Below are 23197 nucleotides of genomic sequence, written 5' to 3' on the forward strand. Positions count from 1 at the left end.
GGGTGGTCAACCTTGAACTAGGAAGTGGCACAGTCCTTTGTTTCTATATCCCAAGGCCTAGACATTGATGAGAGTGCAGTGCTCAATAAATGTTCATCTTTAAGAAGAGCTAATAATAACCATTAACACTGACCTAAGTACTAGTTCATTCAGTCCTCACAATCGCCTTATGCAATGGCGTTCCTATTTTACATTTGGAGAAACTGACGCATGAGGATATTAGGTTTTCATGTCCAAGGTCACAGAGCTCATAAATGATAGAGCTGAGATATAGGCTTAAACAGAATGGCTTAGTGCCCACGCCCTTTTTGCAGCTGCCCAAACAAGTGATGAAGTCTACCTTTGCCTGGCAATGTCCCATCTTCTTGCTTTATTCCATTTTATTCCTTCTGGTTTTCTTTAATTAAGTGTTGGTATATGTTTTCTGAGTCCACCAAGTATTCATTGTGTTACCACTGTGTGCTCAGAGCCCCTTGCTGGGGACACTTTGATCCTTGGTTTCCATTCTGCTCACTCTTCAAGTGGATGTGTGTTGTGTCGCGCTATGCTGTGTGTGTGCTCACGCCATTCCAGTGAAGACAGCCAACGAATCCCCTCCAAGAGTTTACTTTGAATTGTATTTATCTACTCCCGTTTACCCAAAATAATCACCATATATATATACGCTCATAAGAGTAGTCTCATAACAAGCTCTGAATATGGGTCCCTGGAGTCTTGCTTTTGTTTTTCTGATGGGGAAGTTGGCAATATCTGTATCTAGCCCGGTGGCAACTTCTGGTCAGAACTTAACATTTGGATCCATTAAGAGGCCTCTTCTTACCACCAAGCACTCTGTATTGGCAACCAGAGTGTGAGGTTCTCCGGCCTGATGAACTGCAGACAAGTATCTCTGGCTGGGCAGTGTAGGAAGGGAATGAGTGAGCTGGTGAATAGAGGAGTCTGGGTATTTTTCCTTGTTGTTATTTTGACGGAGCTGGGAATAACCACTGAGATACTTTATTAGTCCAAGAGCCCAAGGAAACTTCTCATCACTGTGGTTCAAGCAAAACCCCCTTGCCAGGGGCTGGATGGGGTGCCGCTCTCCTGACAGGCCCATCAGTACTTGTCTTCAAACTTTTTGTTCATACGCTTCCTAAAAGAATTTTGGAAAACATACATTTTTAAGTCAACATCTAGAATTTCATCATAAATGCAGATAGTAAAGATGGCTTTTTAGATACATTGTAAATATTGATATTTAAAACAAAACTATCATATCTTTCTTCTAAATGTACCCAATGGAATCTAAATACCATAGCAATTTGATACCCACCAACCACCACCCACTTAAAAAACATAAAAACAAGATTTTCTTTACCTGTCAGAAATTTCGTATTGTTTCATTTTCTTTTGGAACCTGTGTATCCATTCCACTTCCCCCACAGAAATTTATACTAATGCATTTTATACATAAATCTTTCTTTGATCACCTTTCTCCTACAACAAAAATATATACATATAAGTTTAAGTTTTTGAATTTCCTGTGATCATAAGGCTTAAATTTTTTTTTAATTTCTTCCTGATTGAGTTATCCTTCACTTATTAGAAGTATATTATTGCTCAAAACCACATGAATATGTAACAAATTTGGATAAACAAGAAACACATAAAAAGTGAAATTTTACTGAAAATATATTTCTAAATGAGATGAATGGAGCTTTATAATTTTTTCCAATTAACTTATCATTGAATGAATGTTACTTATTGCTAGAAGGAATTCGGCTTAGAATTAGGAATTCTATTCCGATCTTTCAATTGAATGTAAGCATGCAAGCAGCCTTGTTTATATAAACAGGCAAATAAAAATGGAAGGAAATTTTGTTTAGCAATGCCACTCATTTTCTGAATGTCTTCTGAGTTTCATGCCCAAAATCACACATGCATTTTCATCAAAAATTATATTTAATGACTGTGGTAAGCTAAATGATGCCCCGCTCCCTCCCCCACCGCCCGCCCTGCCAATATCTCCACATCCTCATCTCTGGAACCTAGGAATATTACTTCGTATGGCAAACGAGGCTGTGCAGACATGATCAAGTTAAGGATCTTGAAATGGGAGAATAAGCCTGGATTATCCACGTGGGGCTGATGTAATCACAAACATCCAGAAAAGAGGGGCACAGGCAGAGTTTTGTGCGGAGAAGGTGGTGATATGAAGACAGAAGGAGAAAGAGTTTCAAAGATGCTGTGCTGCTGCCTCTGAAGGAAGGGGCCATGAGCCAGGGAATGTAAGGAATGCAGCGCTAGAGGCCGAAAAAGACAAGGAAACGTTTTCTCCCCTCAGATCCTGGATCCTCCAGATCCTTCAGAAGGAACCAGCCCTGCCCATACCTTCACGTTAGCTCGGTGAAACCGTTTTCAGACTTCTGGCCTCCAGAACCATAAGAGAATAAATTTGTGTTGTTTTAAGTCACTAAGTTTGTGCTGAGTTGTAATAGCAGCCGAAGGAATCTAATACGTTATCAACTGACAGTTCCGTTACATCCCCCTAGTAAGTGAAGAATTGGAAACCATGACCACCGCGTCTTCATTCCAGCCCATGGGAAGCGGCAGGGGAAGAGGACGATGCACATAATCCAGAAGTTGCCCCATCAGTCACATGATCTCACCTAATTAAAGGAAACAGAGAACTGTAGTTTTGTTTTTTTTTTAAAGTATTTTTCTGGAACCAAGAAGGGACATGATTTTGTTTTTCAAGAGGCAACTTTTTTTTTTTTTTAAGATTTATTTATTTATTTTTTATTTATTGATTGATTTATTGCTATGTTGGGTCTTCGTTTCTGTGCTAGGGCTTTCTCTAGTTGAGGCAAGCGGGGACCACTCTTCATTGCGGTGCGCGGGCCTGTCAGTATCGCGGCCTCTCTTGTTGCGGAGCACAGGCTCCAGACGCGCAGGCTCAGTAGTTGTGGCTCACGGGCCTAGTTGCTCCGCGGCATGTGGGATCTTCCCGGACCAGGGCTCGAACCCGTGTCTCCTGCATTGGCAGGCAGATTCTCAACCACTGCACCACCAGGGAAGCCCAGAACTGTAGTTTTTTCCTAAGTGACCATGTGCCAGCTGTTCCTATAGAGGAACGGGAGGATGAATTTAGAAGGAAAGTAGTGTCTGGCTTAGAGTTGTTGAGGGAGAGACGGTGGTGGCATTAGCCACATGGAGAAGCGGAAGATGAGGGATTTGGAGTCCTTCAGCAACAGGACCTGAAGGGTCGGTGCAGTGAGAGGGGTGGGGAGGCAGTGACTCGGTGCCTGGATTTCTGGCTTAACTGAGTGGCTGGCTGTGTCACGCGCAGAGGTTGGGACCGCTGTGTAGAGCCTGCTACAAAGCGTAGGAGTAATATACGTGCCTTATCACAACTGCAGGTTTTGTGTAAATATTGACTCTCATCGACAGGTTTCTGTTAACTTAATTAAGGAGAATGTTTTGTTAAAGGGATAGAAGAGAAGTTGCTGAAGCAGCACTTGGCAACTTCCTGCCCTCGCCTCTCTTTAAGCACTGTGACTTCCTTAGGATACGTTTTACACCCACACCAGGAAAATGTTCTGGTGGGGACGTCGCCATGCCAGAGCCGTGTCATTAGCTAAATGGCGTTCGATCATTTGTATGCATTGTAATGAGACAGCTGAATCCCCGACAAAATGGATCCCCTGGGTCCTGTTTTCTGTTGATTGTTGTTGGCTGTCTTATATTAACTCTATTTTTATTTTCCCTTATGATAAATGTAGTCTACTCTCCTTTTAGAAAAAAGTCAGAGGTAGAGAACAAATGTATGGATACCAAGGGGGAAAGGGGTGGGGTGGGAGGAATTGGGACACAGGGATTGATGCATATACACTATTGATACTATGTGTAAAATGGACAACTGAGGGGCACCTACTGTACAGCACAGGGAACTCTACTTAATGCACTGCAGTGTCCTAAACGGGAGGGAAATCCAAGAGGGAGGGGATATATGTGTATGTATGGCTGAGTCATTTTGCTGTGCAGTAGAAGCTAGCACAACATTGTAAAGCAACTATACTCCAATAAAAATTAATTTTAAAAAACCATAATGAAATAGTAATACACTTTTAGTAGAGTAGCTAAAATTAAACAGGACTGATGATCCTAGCATTGGTGAGGATGTAGAGAAACTGGCATTCTCACACATTTTTGATGGAAATTTCAAATAATATAGCCACTTTGAAGTAGTTTGGCATTAAAGAAAAAATAGTGAAATATACACCTACCATATGATCTAGTATTCCACTTCTAGATATTTTTGCAATAGAAAATAAAGCATATATCTATACAAAAAAAAAAAAGTCAGAAACTTCAGAGAAGTAGAAGGAGGGAGGAAGATGACACATCATCCCACCAGCTGAGGTCCCCCCTTTATTAGCACCTTGTTGGATTTCCTTTCAACCTTATCTCTATGCATTTTTAACTTACGTATTCTGCATCTTTTTCTTAAGTAAACACCATAATATAAGTATTTTTCATAATTTCGATAGTTTTACAATAGTCTGTGTTGAGCATGTACTATTTTATATTTTATTTGGGCATTTAGATTGTCGCTGATTTTTCACTGTTGCCTATAATGCTGTCAATACTAACAGTTATTTCTGTATTTAGCCTCTGTTCCTCAGAAGTGAAATTTCTGGATAATAGAATATGAGTATTTTAACGGCTTTTCACTCATAATTTGACATTACTTTTTCAAAGAGCTGTATCTATTTATATTTTAAGGATCCTATGTGAAAATGTTGGGTCTTATTTAGAATGTGATATTTACCAACTGGCCCAAGGCATTCAGTAAACAGCAAAATAAAGGAGAAGCTGCAACTGGGTGAGACCAACATTAGAACTAATTTTTAAAATTGCAGCTGAGCTGATAGAAGAAAAAGTTTGCATGGATTTGCTTTATGACACTCTGTTCATTCTTTCAATACATACCCAGTAAGCCCTCCCATCAAAATCAAAATCACACAGGCAGAGGAAGGATCCTAGTAGATTTCCTGTCACACAGATTTTTCCATCACGCGTTATCTCAGCAGCCACGTGACGTAATGGCATTTTTACAGATGAAGATATGAAGCTTAATGACTTAGCCAAGACCACATAGCCAACTAGTGGTGGAGATGGGACATAAACCCAGGCTTGTGGCTGCTTTGATTGGATTTATTGAGCTACCGCTATATTCAAAACAGCATGATAAACATCATGAGAAACAGGTGAGAAGACCAGGCCCAACCTAAGAGCTTGCACTTATTGAGGGAGATCAGATATGCTTAAAAGGATATATTTGTCTGCTTGGGCTGCCATAACAAAGTACCACAGACCTGGAGGCTTAAACAACAGAACTTTATTTTCTTACAGTTCTGGAAGCTTGAAGTCCAAGATCAAGGTGTTGGCAGGGTTGGTTTCTTCTGGGACCTCTTTTCCTGGCTTGAAGATGGCTGTGTTCCCCCTGTGTCCTTACATGGTCATCTCTCTGTGCCTGTCTGTGTCCTGATCTCTTCTTAGAAGGATACCAGTCATACTAGATTAGGGCCCCATCCTAATGACTTCACTTTAGCTTAAGTAATTAAGTAATTAATAAGGTAACTTAGTAAAGACCCTGTCTCCAAATAGAATCACCTTCTGAGATCCTGGGGGTTAGGACTTCAACATATGGATTTGGGGGACACAATTCAGCCCATAACAAAAGGTCATAGTGTCCAAAACGTTGTGAGTCCTCAGTTATGAAATTCAGCTAATTCTAAGCCAGGGCCTCTCGGCCTCAGCTGCACTTTAGAATCACCTAGGGAGTTCTTTTAACAAATAGCTGTGGACCCCCAGAGTCTCACTTGACTTGTCTGTGAAGCACCTGACAAAGGTGTTTTTTAAAAGCTCCTTGGTGATTCGAATGCGCACCCAGGACTGGGAGCCTTGTTGAATTGAAATACCAAACAGACACCTGAGATGGTTTTGTTGTCTGAAACTGTCCTGCTTTCTGTCCGGCCAACACTTAGCTGTATGCATAGAATACCTTAGCGTCAGCAAAATATCAGAGCAGCTGCTCAGTTTTGAGTCTCCACTTCATGCACACTCAGCTTTCTCTCTCAGTCATTAAAGGAGATAGTCGTTCATTGAAGGCCTGTGATACACCAGACACTATGCTGATGTGAGAAGCTGAATAATGACCCCCACAGATGTTCATGCCCTAATCCTTGGAACCTTGAATAGGGAGATTATTCTGGATTATCTGCATGGGCTCAGTTTAATCATACTTCTCTTAAAAGCAGAGAACCTTTCCTAGCAAACGTCAGAGAAATATGACCTAAGAAGAGCAGGAGAGTTTTGAAGCATGAGAGGGACTCCATCCACCACTGCTGCCTTTGAAGATGGAAAACGGGGGACAGTGGCCAGGGAATGCAGGCAGCCTCAGTAACCTAGGAAACTGGGCAGCTGGGAACGGCCTTCAGCTCTCAACCAGCAAGGAAGTGGGCCCTCAGTTCTATAACCTCAAGTCATTGAATTCTGTCAACAACCTGAACGAGCAAGGGAAGCATTCTCCCCTAGCAGCTCCAGAAATGGACGTAAGGAGTGCGGCCCTGCAGACACTTGGTTTTAGTGTGGTGAGACCCAAGTCAGACTTCTGACCTCTGAAACTGTGAGATTATAAATTTGTGTTGTTCTAAGCCAATAAATTTGTGGTAACTTGTTACAGCAGCAATAGGAAACTAATACAGCTTAAAAGTGAAAAATAAAATAATAACACATTCTCCCTGCTGTCATGGAGCTTAGCAACTTAAATTTGCAAAATTTATGAAAGGAGAAACAAATCAAGTTTCAACTCAAGTCTTAGGCTCAAGAAGTTTTTGAATTCAAGGGCCCTGGGTGTTAGGTGGTGTGTGAGACCCAAATTATGCACTTTTTAAAAGTGTAAACGTAACTTTTATATGCACTGGGAAACCATATATATACATACATATACATTTTATTTATCCATTCATCCATCAGTGGACACTTGGGTTGCTTCCACATCTTGGCCATTGTAAATAATGCTGTGGTGAACATAGGGGTGCATACATTTTTTCAAATTAGTGTTTTGATTTTCTTTGCATATATACCCAGGAGAGGAATTGCTGGATCATATGGTAGTTCTATTTTTAGGTTTTTGAGGAACCTCCAAACTGTTTTCCATAGTGGCTACACCAATATGTATTCCCACCAACCGTGCACAAGGGTTCGCTTTTCTCCACATCCTCGCCAGCACTTGTCATCTCTTGTCTTTTTGATAATAGCCATTCTCACAGGTGTGAGGTGATATCTTATTATGTTTTTGATTTGCATTTCCCTGATGATTATGGATGTTGAGCATATTTTCATGTGCCTATTGACCATCTGTATTTCTTCTATGGAAAAATGTCTATTCATTTCAGTAGGTCCTCTGCCTATTTTTTAATCAGTTGTTTGTTTTTTTTGGTATCGAGTTGTAGGAATTCTTTGTCTATTTGGATATTAACCCCTTATCAGACATATTGTTTGCAAATATCTTCTCTCATTCAGTAGGTGGCCTTTTCATTTTGTTGATAGTTTCCTTCACTGTGCAAAAGCTTTTTAGTTTGATGTTGTCCCATTAGTTTATTTTTGCTTTGGTTTCCCTTGCCTGAGGAGACATAACAAAACAATATATATATATTGCTAAGACTAATGTCAAAGAGCATACTGCCTGTGTTTTCTTCTAGAAGTTTTATGGGTTCAGGTCTTACATTTAAATTTTTAATCCATTTTGAGTTGATTTTAGTGTGCAGTGTGAGAAAGTAGTCCAGTTTGATTCTTTTGCATCTAGCTGCCAGTTTTCCCAACACCATTTATTGATGAGGCTGTTTTTTCAGAATGTTGTATATTCTTACCCCCTTTGTCATAGATTAGTTGACTGTATAAGTGTGGGTTCACTTCTGGGCTTTCTATTCTGTTCCATTGATGTATGTGTCTGGTTTTTGTACAAGTACGATGCTGTTTTGATTACTGTAGCTTTGTAGTGTAGTTTGAAATCAGGGAGTGTGATACTTCCAATTGTGCTGTTTCTCAAGATTCTTTTGGCTGTTCAGGATCTTTTGTGTTTCCATACAAATTTTAGAATTATTTTTTCTAGTTCTGTGAAAAAAGCCATTGGTATTTTAATAGGGATTGCATTGAATCCGTAGATTGCCTTAGATACTTGTAGATAGTATGTTCATTTTTACAATACTAATTCTTCTAATCCATGAGCACAATATGTCTTTCCATTTTTTTGTATCATTTTCAATTTCCTTCATCAATATTTTGTTTTCAGAGTATAGATCTTTCACCTCCTTGGTTAATTTTATTCCTAGGTATTTTCCTCTTTTTAATGTGATTGTAAACAGGATTGTTTTCTTGCCTTCTCTTTCTGATAGTTCATTTTTAGTGTATAGAAAAGCAACAGATTTCTGGACATTAATCTTGTATCTTACAACTTTACTGAATTCATTTATTAGTTCTAATAGGTTTTTGGTGGAGACTTTAGGGTCTTCTATATATAGCATCATGTCATCTGCAAAGAGTGACAGTTTTACTTCTTCTCTTCCAATTAGAATGCCTTTTATTTCTTTTTCTTGTCTGATTGTTGTGGCTAGGACTTCCAATACTGTGTTGAATAAAAGTGGCAAGAGCGGGCATCCTTGCTTGTTCGTGATTTTAGAGGAAATTTTTCAGTTTTTTTCACCATTGAGTATGATGTTAGCTGTAGGTTTGTCATAGATGGCCTTTATTATGTTGAGGTATGCTCCCTCTATACCTACTTTGTAGAGAGTTTTTTATCATAAGTGGATGTTGAATTTTGTCAAAAGCTTTTTCTGTATCTATTAAGATGATCATATGATTTTTATTCTTCAATTTGTTGATGTGGTGTACCACATTGATTGATTTGTATATATTGACTCATCCTTGCATCCCTGGGATAAGTCCCACTTGATCATGTTGTATGATCTTTTAATATATTATTGAATTTGGTTTGCTAATATTTTGTTGAGGGTTTTTGCAACCATGTCCATCAGTGATATCAGGCTGTAATTTTCTTTTTTGTGTGTGATGTCTTTGTCTGGTTTTGGGATCAGGGTAATGCTTGCCTTGTAGAATGAGTTTTGAAAGTATTCCTTCCTCTGAATTTTTGGAATAGTTTGAAAAGAATAGATTTTTTAAAAAACTTTTAATAAATCTTTATTGGAGTATAATTACTTCATAATACTCTGTTAGTTTCTGTTGCACAACAAAGCAAATCAGCCATATGTATACACATGTCCCCATATCCCCTCCCACTTGAGCCTCCCTCCCATCCTCCCTATCCCACCCCTCTAGGTCATCGCAAAGCACCTAGCCGATCTCCCTGTGCTATGCTGCTGCTTCCCACCAGCCAACTATCTTACATTCGGTAGTGTATGTATGTCGATGCTACTCTCACTTCGCCCCAGCTTCACACCCCCACCCCATGTCCTCAAGTCCACTTTCTATGTCTATCTCTTTATTCCTGCCCTGCAACTAGGTTCATCAGTACCATGAAAAGAATAGATTTTTAACTCTTTAAATATTTGGTAGAATTCACTGGGAAGCTGTCTGGTCCTGGACTTCGGTTTGTTTGCTTAGAGTTTTTTTCTTTTAATTACTGATTCAATTTCATTACTGATAATTGGTCTGTTCATATATTCTATTTCTTTCTGGTCCAGTCTTGGGAGATTGTACATTTCTAGGAATTTGTCCATTTCTTCTAGGTTTTTCATTTTATTGGCATATAATTGTTTGTAGCAATCTGTGATCCTTTGTATTTCTGTAGTGTCAGTTGTAACTTCTTTTTCATTTCTGATTTTACTGATTTGGGCCCTCTGTTTTTCTCTTGATGAGCCTGGCTAAATGTTTATCAATTTTGTTTATCTTTTCAAAAAGCAAGCTCTTAGTTTCATTGATTTTTGTATTGCTTCTTTAGTCTCTGTTTCATTTATTTCTGCTCTTAATCTTTATGATTTCTTTCCTTCTACTAACTTTGGGTTTGTTTGTTCTTCTTTCTCTAGTCACTTTGGGTGTAAGGTTAGGTTGTTTATTTGAGATTTTTCTTGTTTCCTGAGGTAAGCTTGTATCGCTATAAACTTCCTTCTTAGAACTGCTTTTGCTGCATCCCATACATTTTGGATCATTGTGTTTTCATTTTCATTTGTCTCCAGGTATTTTTTGATTTCCTTTGATTTCTTCAGTGACACATTGATTGTATAGTAGCATGTTGTTTAGCCTCCATGTGTTTGTGTTTTTGAAATTTCTTTTCTTGTAATTGATTTCTAGCCTCATAGTGTTGTGGTAGGAATAGATGCTTCATATGATTTCAGTCTTCTTAAATTTACTGAGACTTGTTTTGTGACCTAGTATATGATCTATCCTGGAGAATGTTCCATATAAGCTTGAGAAGAATGTGTATTCTGCTTTCAGATGAAATGTTCTATACATATTAAGTCCATTGGGTCTAATGTGTCATTTAAGGCCAGTGTTTTCTTATTGATTTTCCATCTGGATGATCTGTTTATTGATGTAAATGGGGTGTTAAAGTCCCCTATTCTTATTGTGTTACTGTCAGTTTCTCCCTTTACGTCTGTTAATATTTGTTTTAAGTATTTAGGTGCTCCTATGTTGCATGCATATGTATTTACAGTTGTTATGTCTTCTTCTTGGATTGATCCCTTTACCATTACATAATGTGCTTCTTTGTCTCTTGTTACAGTCTTTGCTTTAAAGTCTATTTTGCCTAATATAAGTATTGCTACCCCAGTTTTCTTTTGATTTCCATTGGCATGAAATACCTTTTCCCATCCCCTCACTTTTGGTCTTGTGTGTCTTTAGATCTGAAGCAAGTCTCTTACTGGCATCATATACATGGGTATTTTTTTTTTATCCATTCAGCCACTCTATGTATTTTGATTGGAACATTTAGTCCATTTACCTTTAAAATAATTATTGATAGCTATGTACTTACTGCCATTTTGTTAATTGTTTTAGGATTGTTTTTGTAGTTCTTTTCTGTTCCTTTCTTCTTCTTTTGTTCTCTTCCCTTGTGATCTGCTGACTGTCTTTAGTCTTATGTTTGGATTCCTTTCTTTTTTGTGTGTATGTGTATCTGTTTAAACACATTTTAACAACCCTGCATTTATACTCTCTGCCCCCCATCATTTAACATTTTTTAAGTCATATATAACATTTTTGCTTTGTGTATCCCTTAACTACTTATTGTGGATATAGATGATTTTTACTACTTTTATTGTTTAACTTTTCTCCTAGCTTTATAAGTGGTTGAGCTAGTGCCTTTACTGTATATTTGTCTTTACCAATGAGATTTTTCCCTTTGTAATTTTAATGCTTCCAGTTGTTGCCTTTCCTTTTCCACTTAGAGAATTCCCTTTAGCATTTCTGGTAAAGCTGGTTTCATGGTGCTTAACTCTTAGCTTTTGCTTGTCTTTAAAAATCTTTATCTCTTCTTGAAATCTGAATGATAGCCTTTTTGGGTAGAGTATTTTTTTTTTTTTTTTTTTTTTGGGTAGAGTATTCTTGGTTGCAGGTTTTTCCCTTTCATCACTTTGAACTTTGAATATATTGTGCCACTCCCTTCTGGCCTGCAGAGTTTCTGGTGAAAAGTCAGCTGATAGCCTTATGTAACTTGTTGCTTTTCCCTTGCTGCTTTTAATATTCTCTCTTTATCTTTAATTTTTGCCATGTTAATTACAATGTGTCTTGGTGTGAACTTCTTTGGGTTGGTCCTGTTTGGAACTCTCTGTGCTTCCTGGATCTGGATGTCTGTTTCCCTTCCCAGGTTGGGGAAGTTTTTAGCTATTATGTCTTCAAATATGTTCTCTGCCCCTTTCTCTCTCTAATATCCTTCTGGGACCCCTATAATGTGAATGTTATTGTGCTTGATGTTGTCCCACATGTCTCTTAAACTGTCCTAATTTTTTAAAATTCTTTTTTCTTTTTTTCTGTTCAGCTTGAGTGATTTCCACTTCTCTGTCTTCTAGTTCACTGATCCATTCCTCTATATCATCTAATCTACTATTGATTCTTCTGAGTGTATTTTTTTATTTCAGTTATTGTATTCTTCAGCTCTGTTTGTTTCTTCTTTATATTTTCTAACTCTTTGTTAGAAATTTCCAGCTTCTTACTGTGTTCATCATTCTTCTCCCAAGTTCTTTGAGCATCTTTATGATTATTACTTTGAACTATTTATTGAGTAGGTTGCTTATGTCTACTTTACTTAGTTCTTCTGGGATTTTATCTTGTTCTTTCATTTGGAGCATATTCCTCTGTTGCCTCATTTTGCCTATTCTCTGTTTTTATTTCCATGTATTTGATACGTTGATTATAGTTACTAATCTTGGAGAAGTGGCCTCATGTAGGAGACGTCCTATGGGACCCACCAGCATACTCCCCTCTGTTCACCAGAGCTATATGCTTTAGCATGCACACTATGTGGACTACATGGGCCCCTCTATTGTGGTTTGCTGACTACTGTGGTCATCTAGTAGGTGTGGCTGGCCCCTGGTCTGGTTAGTTGCCAGGCCCTGCCTATTGCAGATGCTGTTGGATGCTGGTAGGTGGGGCTGGGTCCTGTCACAGCTGGTTGCAAGGCCTGGGGAGTTTCAGTCCTGGTGCTGGCTCACTGGTGGGTGGGGTTGGATTATGATGTGACTGGCTATGGAGTCCTGGGGTGGGTCACAGGGCTAGTGTTGGCCCACTGATGGGAGGAGCTGAGTCCTGGGGTGGCTGGCTGCAGGACTGGGGGTACTGGAGTACTAGTGTTGGCCTGCTGGTGTGTGGAGCTCAGGCCCAGGGGTTCCTGGGGCTGGTGTCAGCCCACTGGTAAGTGTGACTATGTCCTGGGCCATCTGTTGAGTGGGGCCGAATCCTGGGGTAGCTAGGGGCTCAGGGTCCTATGGCAGCTAGCCTGCTAATGAGTGAGGCTGTGTCCCTACCCAGCTAGCTGCTTGGCCTGGGGCATCCCAGGACTGGTACCAATTGGCTGGTGGGTGGGGCAGGTCCCAGCACTAATAAGCTAGAGGGAGGGTTACAAAATGGCACCTGCCAGCACTAGTGTCCTCGTGGTATAATGAGCTCCTAAAAACGGCTGCCACCATCATCTATGACCCTAGGATGAATCCCAGTTGCCTTCTGCCTGTCCAGAAGGCTCTCCAAGATCAGCAAGAGAGTCTGACTCAGGCTTCTTTCAAATTACTGCTTCTGGCCTGAGTCTCATAGTGTGTAAGATTTTGTGTGGAGTCTCTGTTTCCTACAGCCCTCTGCCTCTCCCAGGAGTAAGCTGCACTGGCCTTCAAAGCCAAACGTTCTGGGGGCTCACCTTCCTGGGACAGGACCTCCAGGCTGGGGAACCCGATGTAGGGCTTGTACCCCTTGCTCCTTGGGGAGAACATCTGCAATTATAATTATCCTCCTGTTTGTGGGTCACCCACCCAGGGGTATGGGTCTTGACTATACTTTGTCTCCACCCCTCCTACCTGTCTCATTGTGGTTCCTTCTTTATATCTTTAGTTTTAGAAGATCTTTTCTTCTAGTCTTTGGGTCATCCTCATTGACAATTGCTGTGTAAATAGTTGTAATTTTGGTGTGCCCATGGGAGGAGGTGAGCTCAGGGTCTTCCTACTCTGCCATCTTGGGCACTCTCCCAAATTCTGCGCTTTTGTTGGAAGTTTCTGGTAAAAGGAGAATGAGGACCCTGTTACTACAGATTGATGGAAAAGGGAAATTTTTGTAGCTAAATATAGGAAGGACTGATCATATAGAAAGGGTAGACTTTATATAAAGAAAATTATGTAATAATAGCTCCTCAGACTTCAGAGGAATACCTATCCTCTCCTACCCTCAGCCCCCAAATCTTCTTAATTTTAGTATGAAAGCTCATGGTAAAAAGCATACGCATCTAGTAAGGAAATGCTCAAAATTTAAAAAAGAAGAAGAAGAAAATCCCACAATGATGGGGCTGTGTCAAAGGGACATAGGAGCCAACTGAAGGAGCTCCAAGTGGCCAAAGCTGGAACAATTTGAGGAATAAAATAAAGTAGTATTGGATAATAACCCAAATATAAAGTAAATATCCATGAGTCCATGCTAATATAAGTAAATGATTCAATAAATAAGTGGGGAAGCAGAAACAAACCTCCCGTGAAGAAGAATTCCAAATAATTTATGTAGATGCTCCACCCTCAAGGAGGTGAATGGAGCACAGCTCCCCACCCCTTAGGTGTGTGTGCACAGTGACCTCCTCCAAGAGCACGGGGTGGAGAAGGCTAGGTGGGGACGCAGATAACTTTATAGTGGAGAAACCTGTCACACTCTCCCTTAGCCAGGTGATCAAGGTTTTAGCATCATCTGTGATAAGGCATGTGGATAGTAAGTTTCCTTGACATGGTGTGATGAGAAGAGCACTTCCCCTCTGTGGTCTTCCTCCCCAAGGATGTGATATTAGACATATCACCCAGTCTAATCATGAGAAAGCATCAGACAAGTCCCAGTTGTGGGACAGTCTACAAAATACCTAACCAGTACTCCTCAAAACTCTCAAGGTCACCCAAAACATGGAAAGTCTGAGAAAGTGTCACAGACTAGTGCCATCTACAGAGACATGACGACTAAATGTAACATGGTCTCCTGGATGGAATCCTGCAACAGTAAAAAGACATTAGATAAAACAAAGGAAGTCTGAATAAAGAATGGACTTTAATAATAATGCATCAATATTGGTTCATTAATGGTAACAAATATACCATAGTCTTAAAAGCTGTTACTATAGGGGAAACTGGGTGTAGGGTATATGGGAACTCTCTGTACTATCTTGACAGTTTTTCTGTGACTCTAAAATTATTCTAAAATAAAACGTAATTTTTTAAGTAAAAAAGAAAAGCATATGCACCTTACAAATGTTTCTTCCACGGGCCACATATGTTCCGTAGAGTAAGAATAATCTTTCTGTATTTTCTGAAGGGGAAAAGGAGAACTGAGTGTGTGGATTTGGGCACGGCCCCCAGAGCAGTTAAGAGGAAGGGGCATTTATTTTTCAAGTAGTTTAAAAGTAAAAGCACTCACCATACTTTATTATTTTTTTGTACACTACTTTCTCTGTCTCACATATGACTCACTCATCATACTACATTAAAGCTATTTGATGTTCCAAGAGTATGTTTCATTTAACAAAGTATATTCTGTGACCATTTTGAGTATACTTTTGGGAAATAAGGAGAAAATATGCATCATGGAAAACAGATGGAGCTTTGGTACTTGCCTGAGTTGAAGGCAAACCTCGTTTGACCCTGGGCCTCTGGGAGCCCAGCTCTAGCCCGTGCCACATAGGAGAGCTTTCCACATTAGGATAGGGACGCAGTTGTAAATCCATCTGCACATGGAAATAAAAGTGGGTGCATTACCCTCTAGTCCGTCAGAGGGAGCATAGGAATCGTGTATCTCATCTTAAACTTGGACTTGATGGCACAAACATTTAAGTACTTTGAGAGGTGGTTAAGTTCTCTGTCTTCAAATGAAACTAATTTATTCATTCAGGAAAAGATTGACAATTTTCCAAGCAGCAATTTATTTCCAGTCCCAGAAAAGATTCAACTGGTGGTAGGAAAAAAATATGTGTGTGTGTGTGTGTGTGTGTGTAGTAAGAGTGCCTGTATGGATTTAGTTGTTGACATTTCAGGAGGCCTGGGCCTCCTAGGCCAGCTGTTCCTCATGATTCCTCTCCTCACTGCCTTTCAGCTCATCCCTTGCCAGTGACTTCTCACTGCTTGGCACATTGGCCGCTCAAGTGTTCAGTGAATGAATAACCCAGACAAGGCGGGTGGCAGAAAAAGAGCCAACACACAGCACTGTTACTGTCCTAGAGATGGAGGTTGACGAGGAGGAGGGAGAGGGCTTCTCTGTGTGTGTCTACTTCCTTCATCCTCTGCAGGCTCCTCTGAGGGCGGCAGTCCTTCCAGTCTGGTTCCCCTTTGGAGACTTTTCTCATCCTTTCTCTTACAGAGTACTTTTCCTGAGCATGGTTCTCCTAATCAAGCAAGAATAGTGTGGTACTTGTCAGAATTCATCCCCTTCCCCCCCTTTTTTAAAAAAATTATTTATTTATTTATTTATTATTTATGGCTGTGTTGGGTCTTCGTTTCTGTGCGAGGGCTTTCTCTAGTTGCGGCAAGTGGGGGCCACTCTTCATCGCGGTGCGTGGGCCTCTCACTACCGTGGCCTCTCTTGTTGCGGAGCACAGGCTCCGGATGCGCAGGCCCGGTAATTGTGGCTCATGGGCTTGGTTGCTCCGTGGCATGTGGGATCTTCCCAGACTAGGGCTCGAACCCGTGTCCCCTGCATTGGCAGGCAGATTCTCAACCACTGTGCCACCAGGGAAGCCTCCTTTCCCCCCTTTTTTAACTTAATATTTGATACACACAGAAGAATGTGTGTAACACAAATGTAACTTACAAATCTTCCTAATAAGGTGAACCCACCACCTGCTGTAAGAACTGGGAGTGTTACCTACACCGCTGCATCTCCCCACCTGTTCCCACCTACCCACCCCCAGAAGAGACCATTACCCCAAACTATGTGGTTATCATTTCCCGAGTTTTTAAAAATTTATACTTTCATTACATAAGTATATAGCCCTAAGGAATATACTGTTTCATTTTTGGCTTGAGGTTTACAAAAGATGCACCATACTGAATGTAGTCAACTGCAATGTTCTCCTCAGCCTCAAAATTATGTTCCTAAGATTCATGTATATTATGTGGAACACTTAACTGTAGTTCATTTATTTTGGGGTCTATATAGTATGCTGTAATATGAATATTCCAGTTTACTTCTCCATTCTCCTGACTTGGGGCATTTGAGCTTTTTCCAGGTTTTGTGCCATTATGATTGAGGGCCCAGGGAACATTCTTGGTGGATGTCTCCTGGTGCATTTTCATATGAGCATTCATTAGTGTAGTAGTTCTCAGACATGAGCATGCATCAGAATTCTCCAGAGGACTTGTTGAAACACAAATTGCTGGGCCCCATGCCCAGAGTTTCTGATTCAGTGGGTCCCAGAGATTTTGCATTTCTAATAAGTTTGCAGGTGATGCTGCTTTTGCTGCTGGTCTGGGACCACACTTTGGGGACCGCTGTCCTAGAGGAAACACCTCGGAGTTGGATGGCTGGGTTGCAGGGCATGTACCTGTTATAAGGTAATACCCAGTTGTTTTCCAGTTGTTGTATCATTTTATTTTCTCATGACAGTATAGAAGAGTTCCATTGAGCCATGTTTTCACAAATCCTTGGTTTTATTCGTGTTCTTTCTCTACATTCAATGTGACTGACACTGTAGGAAGGGAAAGGATTTATATACCGAGACAAGTATGTTTTACACTTTTTAAAATTGAAGTATAATTGATTTACAATATTGTGTTAGTTTCAGGTGTATAGCAAAGTGATTCAGTTATATATTTATATTTTTTCAGATTATTTTCCATTATAGATTATTACAAGATATTGAATATTGTTCCCTGTGTTCTTTGTTGCTTATCTATTTTATGCATAGGAGTCTGTATCTCTTAATCCCATACTCCTTATTTATCCCTTCCCCCTCCCTTTTCTTCTTTGGTAACCATAGTTTGTTTTCTACATCTGTGAGTCTGTTTCTGTTTTGTAAATAAATTTATTTGTATTATTTTTTAGATTCCACATGTGAGTGATATCATACAATATTTGTCTTTCTCTGTCTGATTTACTTCACTAAGTCTGATGTTCTCTAGGTCCACCCATGTTGCTGCAAATGGCATTATTCCATTCTTTTTTATGGCTGAGTAATATTCCATTGTGTATATATACCACATCTTCTTTATCCATTCAACTTTTGATGGACACTTAGGTTGCTTTCATGTCTTGGCTACTGCGTTTTACACTTTTTAAAAAGAAGACAGAGATCTTTACACTATTTGAGTGTGTTTCTTTGGGCTTAACAAGCAAAAGAATGGACTCTTAACAGGTTTGCCAAGGGAAGTAAATAGTGAACAATTCATATAACTTTAAAAGGACGTCATTTACCAGTGTCAGGGGGAGCTGGATGATTTAGTCATTTAGGTTCTTTCCAAGTAGCAATAACAAAACTGGAGAAGGTCCTCACACACTAGCTGAAATGATTACAGACATTTTTGTCTGTTCTCCCATCAGAGTACAATGCTGTTTAATCAAAAGGCACTTCTTTTTGAGAAGATGAAGACTCAGGAGGGATGTGTTTGAAATTTTTTGATATTGTGACAGATAAGATGATCTAGGACTGATGTATCACATGCCAGAACTGGAAGAAGATAAGAGATGGGTATTTAAAATAAATAAGAGGAGAGAGGAGATTGCCCTGTGCAGGACATGGAAGGATTAACTTGCCCACAAGGTGGCAAAACAGAACATGGTAGAAAGAGTATCAGCTTTCATCTGCCAGGCTTGAGCTTGAGTTTTAGCTCCTCTAGCCAAGCTCTGGTGTGAGAACTGGTCCCAGTTGCTTGCTCTGTCCTGAGCCTCAGTTTCCTCTTCTGTGAATTGGAATCAGTCCTGTGTTGCAGAGGTTTACATGAAATAACACACACAGCGCCTGGCACATGGTAGGGCACCCAATAAGCATTCCATGTCTTCTTTTCCTTTGGAACAGGTTTATAAGAATAGTAAGTATTGCCATTTTTACATTAGTTCACTGTTTGCAAAGCCCTTTCCCATATCTAATTCTCATAGCGCCCAAGAGGATGCCATTTCCATCATCCTCATTACGTGCTCATTCACCTCACCTGCCTCACCTGAGGCAGTCACCTCTGTAATTAACGTCACGCCTTGCTCTCCGCGCACCGTTTTGAACTTTGAACAGCGGTGCACATGCGCCATGGTTCCTCCCTCTCATCTGAGCGTACGGATGACGAGATCATTACGGACTGGACAGGTGTCTAACCTGATCCCCACCTTGGCTCTGCAAAGAAACATCAGCATGAGGAGACCTAACTCTGAGTACTTCCTCTGCACCAGACGTTTGGCAGCCTTCTCATCTAAACCTCATAAAACATCTACATCTGAGGTAGATTCAATTATTACTTTCATTTGATACATGACTAAATAGCCACAGACTTCAAAAATATTTTGCTAAGTGAAAGAAGCCAGTCACAGAAGACCACGTATTGTGTGATTTGATTTATCTGAAATGTGCAGAAAAGGAAGATCTGTCGAGGCAGAGAGTAGGTCAGTGGTTGCCAGGAGCTAAGGGGATTGGAGGGAAATGGGGAATGGCTGTTAGTGGGTATATGGCGTTTCTTTAGGATGATGAAAGTGTTCCAAAATTGACGTGCAGGTAGTTGCACAACTCTGTGAATATCCTACATTGTCAATGAATTGTACTCTTTAAATGGGGGAGTTTTATGGTGTGTGAGTTATATCTCAGTAAAACTGATTTTTTTTAAGTCTTATTTAAAACAAAAACAAAACAGGCTCAGAGCAGTTTGGGAACTTGACCAAGATTATAAGCGCTAGCAAGTAGCAGGCAGATTGAGTTCAGAGTGCACACCTGAGGCTTCTGGGTTCCTCTCTCCCCATTTGTCTGCCTGACAAGCTCCAGCTGGTCCTTCAAGATTCAGCTCGATTCTTCCTCTTCCGAAAGGTTTTCTGCACTTTCAGGCAGCCTCCGTGCTCCCTCTCCGGGGCCCTCATTGTCCTAAGAAAACCTCCTCTGTAGAGCACTTTCCACAGTGTCCTGTAAGGTGGGCTGTTTGTTTGCTTCTTCAGTATAACCATGTATGCTTCTAGAAAGCATATAAATCCAGGGCTATATAAATCCAGGGCCTAGCTAGTGTCTGGCACCAATTACATGTGTTCAGTCCTGGCACTGTGGCTGAAATCATGGGGCAAGGGCCAGTCCCTTCCACAAAGTGTCCTGTGGCACCAGCATCAAAGAAGACTCCTGAGCGAAATGACCCCATGTGAGATACGTGTATGGACCCAGTTGGGCATGATGAGCTTGACTGATGCCTTCTTCACACTGATGAGGCCCAAGCGGCCAGTCTAATCTCCGTGCAGGTCACTGAGCATTGCTTTCTTTTCTGTGATTGCAATTGGGACCCTCACCCCAGACAGCCTTCTTGTAAAGCCCGTCCAATTGGTAAGATAGGATACTAGAAATGACTGTGTATCATTGGGGAAAAATACACTATTGCCTCTGGAAAAATATTTGCAAGTTCATGTCCAAGTGGTGGGAATGAACCCTATTCCTTATACACAGAGCTGACACTTCTTAGTTTTTGACCCTCCATCTTTCCTCCTGTAAGAGCTTTTAGAACATAGCCTTGGAAGATTAGTCAGAACCCAGCTGAAATGGAAAGGGATTTTAAGAAAAATTAAATTCCTCCGTAAGATCCAAGGTGTGTGAAATGTTGATGTTTGTACATACACACACACACACACACACACACACACACACACACACGCAGACTGCAAGGAAATACATTAAGATGTTATCAGTAAAGCAGCTCACATTAATTATCTCTTGTGTTGTGCTGAGTTCTTTACACTATAAACTCACTTAAATCCTACTACTCTTGAACTATTATTTGTCCCTGTTCGGCCATTGGGAAATCTGAACTGCAGAGAGCTGTGTTAACCCCCTTTTTCCGGACGGCAGGATTGTGAGGGGTTTTTAATTGCTTTTCTCTGCTGTTCTGCATGTTCTGAATGTTCTACAACGAACATGTGTCATTAGGAATAACACATATGAAATATTATTATAAACAAAATGTTGTTAAAAACAAACCAAAGAATGCAGCAACCGCTGAGGAGAAAACGGTTTCCCAGATGATGGGCTGCCCCGCCGTGGGGCTGGTGGGGATCAAGATGGCCTATTAATCATGCACAGGAATGATTCGAGAGTTTCTGTCCTGGCTGCAAGGCTTACTAAAGCATGCCAGCTTACTTTTAAAGTCACGTGTGAATGCCTGACATTTCACATTGTGAAATCGCAGAGGAATTGTGCTCGGAGGCTCATCTGCGGGACTTTCACCTCCACGCTGCCGGTGACCCAGGTCTTCTAAGAAAAACACACACATCTGTGCGTAATCCTTCAACTGGGACTCATTCAAAAAGAAAACAAAGATAAGGATAAAGTGGGTTTCATGAAAGAAAACCGACCATGTGCTTGATGACTTCTTGGCAAAGGCGGACGGGAAGTGTGCTGCTGGCCAGCATCTCCTCGGCCGCCCCGGGCCTGTCTCGCCTGCCACAGCGTGTGGTCAACGTTTATCTCACCGAGAGCCAAGGGAAGGGAGGTGCTGAGGTTCACCGATGGCTCGCACTGTTTCCAGGCTGATACGTGATTTTTCAGATTGTCAAAACATAAAGATGTTGAGGTTCCATTGTTTTCTGTTTGGTGACCAGTGCCATGTGTCAAGTCTGTGAAGACCTTTCCTGCCTTCATCGCCGTTCGGGGGTGATTTCTGACTGATGTGGCTCCCACGTCACAGGTGGGCGTGAGAAGCATCTGGCCTGGTGGGGAAGGTTGGAGGGCACTTGGCTTGCCTTTCAGCTCTAGATCGTGCAGATGGCCTCTTCAAGAAAAGGAAGCTTTGGGACTTCCCTGGCGGTCTAGTGGTTCAGACTCCGTGCTTCCACTGCAGGGGGCGTTGGTTCTATCCCTGGTAGGGGAACTAAGATACCGCCTGTCCCCGTGGCCAAGTGTTGAGGTCTTTACTTATAATTGAGTTTAGGGGCATGAGCTGCTCACAGAGTTTTAAAGAAGTTTCCCAAATTGCCTGAAAGGACTTATCAGAAGGAAGGGTCCACATTCACTGGGGCAGCGGGGGATGCGGATAAGCCACTTTCTTCCCCCAGGAGAAATAAGGAGAGGCCTCCAGCTGTCATCACTCACCTGACCTGAAGGGAACCATTCCCCAGGTGCTGCAGGCCCGCCACTGCCACCCACGCCACCTGCAGGATACACACACCTGGCCTGAGTAAGCCATGGCCAGGGCAGCGGTGGTATGGACTGACAGGCCAAATGGTATCGGGAAATTGAAACATGTTACTGAAGAGGGAGGCTGGTCTGAGGGTCATGAACAGTGACCAGAACGTGAGTGAGAGCTGATGCGATGGGACGGGGCAGACGGCTGAAGGTCAAGGAAGTCAGTGCCCGCTGGGTGTGTACTCTCTCTATCTCTGGTCTGAATGGCTCCTCCTTTCCTGCAAAACAGAGTAGATGGACTGATGGTCCCTGATCTATTTTGCAGGCCTCCTGTTTGCCCATCACAGAGCTTTGCTTCTGTTCTTGTGGTTCCCATGCAACAGTCACTTCTAAGAGGGAACAGGAAGCTGGGCATAGGTAGCTGCTGATTGAAGTGGGGCATCTGGGGACAAGGAATCTGGAGACTCCTTACGAAGTAAGTCCTGAACCCAGAAGGGGATATTCTTTAACAAGGCCCCCACAGAAAGCATAACATAAGCCTCTCCCTTAGTGCAGGGACACAAGCTAACTAACTGATTATAGGGTTTGTTTGTTTTTAATTATAGTAACACCTGAATTATCTAAGGTTTTACTGAAAGTAAAATAGTTGATACTAATGGTCATCATTATAATAAAAACAGTACATAGCATCCTGTAATGAAATGGCCCCTCACTCTCCGTCTCTCCAGTTAAGTTTTTTGAGCTACTTGAGGGTGGGAGTCTTTCACCTCCATCCTCAGAGTCTAGCCAAAATAGATGTTGAATGAAGGCTCCAGGATGGACTGGGGGGAGAGACTGGAGAGAGAGGGAAGGTCCTCCAGTCTCCCCTCCCCTCATTCCAGGCTGAACCGAGGGTGATTACAGACCCAGTCAGCTTTTACATACCACTTGGAGTGGTGAAAATCTACCACCAGGTAGATTTTTTAAATTACAAGCCTACTTTCATGAGTAGCTCTACATGTATTACTCTGGCTAAAACAGACAATGAAAGAGAATTGAAAAGAAGAACAAAGAAAGAGTCACAAAATAGTCACCAGGCAGGGAAAGTAGTTTCTCGGACCAATTAATTACCCACAGGTCACGGGGCAGCTCAGTGAGTTTTTCTGATTCGTATTTCTTCCTTTTTTGTTTGTGCTCATT

The 23197-nt window shown here is 41.2% G+C and overlaps 1 long non-coding RNA gene across 4 annotated transcripts; it reads right to left on the minus strand.

The window, feature by feature from the left end:
- Positions 1–598: 598 nt before the first annotated feature.
- On the minus strand, positions 599–23197 carry LOC118890912. 4 transcript variants are annotated; one of them, XR_005018854.1, is made up of 4 exons: positions 21035–23195; positions 2371–2648; positions 1358–1476; positions 599–1132 (listed from the first exon to the last, which is right to left on the minus strand). It is a non-coding gene; the product is annotated as an uncharacterized LOC118890912 (long non-coding RNA). The 4 variants fall into 4 exon arrangements; XR_005018855.1 differs by having other exon boundaries at positions 1358–2648; positions 21986–23197; XR_005018853.1 differs by having other exon boundaries at positions 1358–2648; positions 21035–23197.

The sequence above is a fragment of the Balaenoptera musculus genome, chromosome 2 (assembly GCF_009873245.2).
Source record: "Balaenoptera musculus isolate JJ_BM4_2016_0621 chromosome 2, mBalMus1.pri.v3, whole genome shotgun sequence".
In the NCBI taxonomy this organism is placed as follows: Eukaryota; Metazoa; Chordata; class Mammalia; order Artiodactyla; family Balaenopteridae; genus Balaenoptera; species Balaenoptera musculus.